Here is a 6662-nt window from a genome sequence, read left to right on the forward strand (position 1 = left end):
CTGTTTGCTATATATATACATCTTAAAGTCATAAGAAACGAGTGACCGGTGAAAAATAATGTTCTTCCAATTCTTGAACCAATGCATACAAATATCATAAACTTAGTCTTATGTGCTCGAATTTATCATTTTTTTCGTGTAAATTTCGTATAATTGTCATTTTTTTTTCAATCGGTCAGTGTTGTTGTGAAAATATGGCAGGTAATTAAAGTTCGTGTTTTGAAGCCGAAGTTTAACGATTGCCACCCGTTTGTCAACAATTGACGAAAAATAAAACAATTGAAATTTAGCAAGTGTTTAACATGTAAATTCAGATAATATTTTATTTTAAGAACATCCATGCGTATTGTGGTCACCGGATTTTTACTAGATGGGTCACACTGAGGTCACCTTGCATACGGAAAATATGTCGGGGGAATTGCTTGCTGGAAGGAAGCTAATCAAATAAAGTAAACTTCTTCTAAATATGAATAAATTAAAGAATTTTCTTCAGAAAAAAGTATATGTACAGAAGTTTTATAATGAAAACTATCCATTGAGTTATTAAAATCATATGCATTATTTTTTTTTATTTGAGGTTTCTTATGACTTTAACTGTTTATCTAGTTATATGTGTTTATAATTTTGTAGTTTGTAATAAAGCTTTGGCCAAATACTGCCAAAACTGTGTTTCTGATATTTGCGCATCAATGATAAACAGTATTGGCACTCGCCCTTTTTTGTTATTATCCGAATTTCCAAATATTATGTATAATTATGTATTATATTTGATGAGATATGGTTTAATTTTTCTCAATGTAACAGTGTTTCTTTAACTAACGCAAAGGAGAACAGTTTTATGGATAAGTAGATATAGGAAGATGTGGTATGAGTGTCAATAAGAAACTCTCCATTCAAAAAACAATTTATTAAAGTAAACCATTATAGGTCAATTTTAGGCCTTCAACACACAGCCTTGGCTTGCACCGAACAGCAAGCTATAAAGGGCCCCACAATAACTAGTGTATAACTAATCATACAGGAAAATCTAATCTAACTAAAGAAAAAAATGTTTTTGAATTTTATGCGATATTTTTTTGATTCTGCTACAATCTTATGCTGAATAAATCAAGTGAAAATTCAAAAAGAACACATTTAGTAATGATGTAGACAAAACAAATAGTACTTGAAATACAATTTGCACAAAAAGGAAGATTTATATCATTTTAATCACTGAATGATAAAAATCTCTATTTTTTATGACGTCACTATGTTATTTTTTAACATTATTTAGTAGAGACTTAAAGAGCTCACAAAAAGAAAGCATTGTATATGTTATCTTATGACAGTTTAAAATGCATTTTAATAAATGTATATTTATATTTTTGGTGTCAAACGTATAAAAAAATGCTTTTACAATTTAGGATGTATCACGTACAACAATTACAATTTAAAAAATATTTTTTTTAGTTAGATTAGATTTTCCTGTTTGATTAGTTTTACACTAGTAATTGTGGGGCCTTTTATAGCTTGCTGTTCGGTGCGAGCCAAGGCTGTGTGTTGAAGGCCCTACATTGACCTATAATGGTTTACTTTAATAAATTGTTTTTTGAATGGAGAGTTTCTTATTGACACTCATACCACATCTTCCTATATCTACTTATCCATAAAACTGTTCTCCTTTGCGTTAGTTAAAGAAACACTGTGACATTGAGAAAAAATTGAACCATATCTCATCAAATATAATACATAATTATACATAATATTTGGAAATTCGGATAATAACAAAAAAGGGCGAGTGCCAATACTGTTTATTATTGATGCACAAATATCAGAAACACAGTTTTGGCAGTATTTGGCCACAGCTTTATTACAAACTACAAAATTATAAACACATATAACTAGATAAACAGTTAAGATATATATATATATATATATATATATAGCAAACAGATAGATAATTAAATGAACGTAGTCACCTTTCATGTTGGCAGACTACAAAAGATAACTAGATAACTAACTAGATAGATAACTAAATATTTACAATAAATGAAGCATCCAATAAAATAAAATGAATCCTGGGATACAGAGATTCATTATTTTTTGTGTGGTGGGTCCTGGGATACAGAGACCCCCAATATCAAATGTTTTGGATGCTAATGGAAATATGCGACAAAATGACGCATATCTAAAGTAAACGCAGCGAAATGTGCCAAATTGACCAAGGCAGTCATAAATAACTGACGCGTCAACCGCCATTCCAAGCGGATAGAGCTGCGTAAAAGCTGTGGGCCAAATACAATGATTATATAAGATATAGCGGAGCTATATATATATCTAATAAAAACTGAATTCAAATGAATATCTTAAAAGCTCATGATTTACATTCGGGAAAAGTGTGAGGTGCGTAGACAAGGAAAGCCTCTAACGCGCCTTGAATTGTATTTAGAAAAATGTAATTACCAATATCAGTCAGATGTACACCATCTTGACATATAAATGTAGAATTAGGAGATATATCTGGGTATCGTATGTAATGTCCCCCGTGGCGAATAATATAACTTGCTAGAGAGCTGTTTATTCGCTGCCTGGATCTATCCATTGCATCAATATTAGCGGAGTAACGTCAAGTGAGTCTTGGCAGAATTTGTGACCATACCAATGTTGTATTTAGTAAAAAGTTCTGTAATGTTATTTACATAATGTTTTAGTCTATTACGTAACACTCCTGTCTTAATTTCTCGTATTTTCTTCTTATAGACATTGTTGTATTTGAATATATATGAACGAAATGCATCAGACTTCCACCTACCCATAGCCTGAATTTCAGAATCAGATAATTCGTTCATGGCAGCGCTTATGGCAGCACCTATCCTGAATGAATGAGAACTATACTTTCCTTGACTTAAACCCAAAACATCCAGTGACTTTTTAAGGACTCCGGAAAATTGGTATATAGTGACAGGTGTTCCATCAAAATGACAAAACAATTGACCAGCAACATTTGGTCTTACTTTTAAGTAATTACGTTAAGCGAAAACGGCAAAACATCACCTGGCCTAATATCAATAACAATTGTAGTTCCAGTACAGCACTTGTCAGTCTTAGATGAACGTAAGCGGATTTCAATACTAGATAGATTTATTTTAATGTTGTTATATTCAATTGCATGGGATTGGGTTGAGGCGTGTTTATGATCAGCGGTTAGTTCGCCAACAAGTAGGAGACCAAAAAGGCCAAGGAAAACGAAGCTTGGAACAGTTTAGTTTCAAAATCGTTATGACAAACAGCAGGTAGAACGTTATTTATTTTTGACATTAGATCACGTGTTATGGGTAACCTTACATCCTTTGGTCGATTTTGAGAACGCTTCATTCCCTCGAGGAGCTTTCTGACAACAAAAGTATTAAAGCAATCTGTATAGTTGTTAATCTTACTGAAAAAACTCAACCCAGAGATATATGATTTAACAGTTGAGGCCGCAGTTCCAGTGAATGACATATAGGCAATACAGTTAGTTATGTGATGTAATGGAATAGGTCAAAGATCTTCAAATTGGAACAAGGTCCTAAATTCTTTAAATGACCGTAAAGCTTGTTGATAAACCTTCGACGTATTCGGTGCAACTGCTGATACAATTAGTCGGTCAATTTCACCTTGGAGATCAGGTCTATGAACTCCTGAGGGATTATTTCTGGTGTATCCTCCGCCAATGGTGCTAACCTTTTGAACTTTTCTAAATGAAAACGAGAGAGAGCGTCAGCTATGTTATTTTTGGCACCTACAATGTGTTTTGCCTTAAACTGAACTCATCAAATATAATACATAATTATACATAATATTTGGAAATTCGGATAATAACAAAAAAGGGCGAGTGCCAATACTGTTTATGAGGGAATTTCATTCATATAACATGTTTCATTGAGGTCTGGAACTGGCATGTCAGTAACTGCTAGTAGACCTTTGATAATTTATGAGCTGGTCGGCCGTTATGAAATAAGCGTTTCACAAATGATATCGGATATGTTTCTTACGTCGTAACTACAATCGCCTTCCCTTTCATAAATGTGACCTACCGAATTTGACTATTTACCGGATTTTTTTTATACATATCATAACAACACGACGGGTGCCATATGTGGAGCAGGATCTGTTTACCCTTCCTGAGAACCTGATATCATCCCTAGTTTTGGGTGGAGTTCGTGTTGTTTATGCTTTAGTTTTCTATGTTGTGACATGCGTACTATTGTTTGTCTGTTTGTCTTTTTCATTTTTGGTCATGGCGTTGTCAGTTTATTTTCGATTTATGAGTTTGACTGTCCCTCTGGTATCTTTCTTCCCTCTTTTATGAGTCATTGTCAGTTTGCTTAGTTTTGTTTTTAACTTTTCTGACATCAGGCCCAGACTTCTTTTAAACTGAGTTGAACTATTGTGTGTTTCTTTATTCTCCATTGGCAAAAGGTATAGGGGAAGGGTTGAGATCTCATAAGACATATTTAACCCAGTCGCTTTTTTGCGCCTGTCCCAAGTAAGAGCATCTGGCTTTTGTTAGTCTTGAATATTTTTTTGTTTAATTCAATATGTTAAGGAGTTTCGTGTGTCGTCCATTTCATACTTTTATTTAGGGCACAGCTGAGGATCGACTCAGGTGCGACAGTAAAATTTTTTTTCTTTTTTTACAGTTGCAAGTTGAAACGTTACGCAAGAGGCACAAAAAAAACAATAATACATTTCGACTGCAAGTGTTTGCACCTGTCCAAAGTCAGGAATCTGATGTACAGTAGTTGTCGTTTGTTTATGTAATTTATTCGTGTTTCTCGTTTCTCGTTTTTTAGCTCACCCGGCCCGAAGGGCCAATTGAGCTAATGCCATCACTTGGCGTCCGTCGTCTGTCGTCGTCTGTCGTCGTAAACTATTTCAAGAATCTTCTCCTCTGAAACTACTAGACCAAATACTTCCAAACTTTAACTGAATGTTCCTTAGGGTATCTAGTTTATAAATTGTATCCGAAGTTTTGATTTATCAACAAACATGGTCGCCATTGCTAAAAATAGAACATAGGGGTCAAATGCAGTTTTTGGCTTATATCTCAGCATTTAAAGCAAATAAGACAAGAAGTTAAAGTATTTATTAGGTCAAGGTCTACCTGTCCTGAAATTTTCAGTCGAATTGGGCAACTGGTTTTTCAGGTATAATGCCCCTGAATTGATGATTTTAAAGAAATTTTTGCCGTTTTTGGTTATTATCTTGAATATTGTTATAGATACAGATAAACTGTTTATAGCAAAAATGTTGAGCAAAGTAAGATCTACAAATAAGTCAATTTGACCAAAATTGTCAATTGACCCCTTGAGAAGTTATTGCCCTTTAAAGACTTTTTTCAAAATTTGTTCATCATGTTGACTTACTTTAAAAAATCTTGCTGTATCAATTTCAGCCAAACTTAGGCTAAATGAGTTTCAGAGTATCTAGTATAAATTTTATATTGTATTTCCTTGTATGTCAAGAAACATAGCGCCTATGGCTTAAATAGAACATAGGAGAAAATGATTTTTTTTTTGCTTTTGAAGAAAATAGGACGATTCAAAGAACATTTAAATAAATTGAAAAGCCAAAATAATCATTGATGAGAGATTTAACCAAAAAAATTAAGGTGAGCGATTCAGGCTCTTGAGAGCCTCTTGTTTATATAGATTAGACCATTGGTTTTCTCACTTGAATGGTTTTACACTAGTAATTTTGGGGCCCTCGAAAGCTTGTTGTTCGGTGTGTGCCAAGGTTTCGTGTTGAAGGACGTACATGTACATTAACCTATAATGGTTTACCTTTTAAATTGTTATTTGGATAGAGTGTTGTCTCATTGGCACTCACACCAAATCTTCCTATATCTAATTATAGTTATATACGGTACCAGGCATTGTTATACGACAGACGCGCGTTTCATCTAGACTCATCAGTGACGCTCAGACGTTAGGCACATGTTAGGAGATCTACAAGGTCTACGCAATATCATGTTCTCGGAAAACTTCTCACCGCAACAAGTGAATTGCAATTGAGATAACTATGAACGATTATTTTGGATATGTTTATGTAAAACTAAGGGCAATAAGTGTTCTACTAAATGTGCTTCAAGCATAGACTCAGTGATCTAAATTTATTTTCATTTTTATTAATTCTTGTGTGTATCTGTTCAATTGCTCATATCTTAAAAGCAAAATATGTTTAACGTTTTTGTTCCTTCAACCTTAGAAACTCAAAGAGGTCTGTAATATTAGATTTGTATCTGTTATATTATCGGGAAATGTATCTTAATTATACATTAAATGTTAAATGGGTGACAACTTTTAAAATGAATCATCATAAAAAGACCGGTCTGCTAAGGTAACACATTATCAATGGAAAATCTAAACATAATATTTCCGCATTCAAACGTTTTATTAACAATTGTTAAAAAGTCTACATTTCAAGGTTACTCATGAAAAAGGTTTAAAAGCAAAATATATACCGAACGCATTATCTGTGTCTGAATTTATAATAAAAATATTAATGTCCTTATTGGCAGCAAATGATGTAGTGAATAGCTTTAAGAAAGCGTCTTATAAAAAAATGTACTTATGTTTTTATTAATGAGTATCTCTGTGCCATGTAGAACCATAACAGAAGGTGTTACCAAGATGGATTCG

Source organism: Mytilus trossulus, unplaced genomic scaffold (assembly GCF_036588685.1).
Source record: "Mytilus trossulus isolate FHL-02 unplaced genomic scaffold, PNRI_Mtr1.1.1.hap1 h1tg000457l__unscaffolded, whole genome shotgun sequence".
In the NCBI taxonomy this organism is placed as follows: Eukaryota; Metazoa; Mollusca; class Bivalvia; order Mytilida; family Mytilidae; genus Mytilus; species Mytilus trossulus.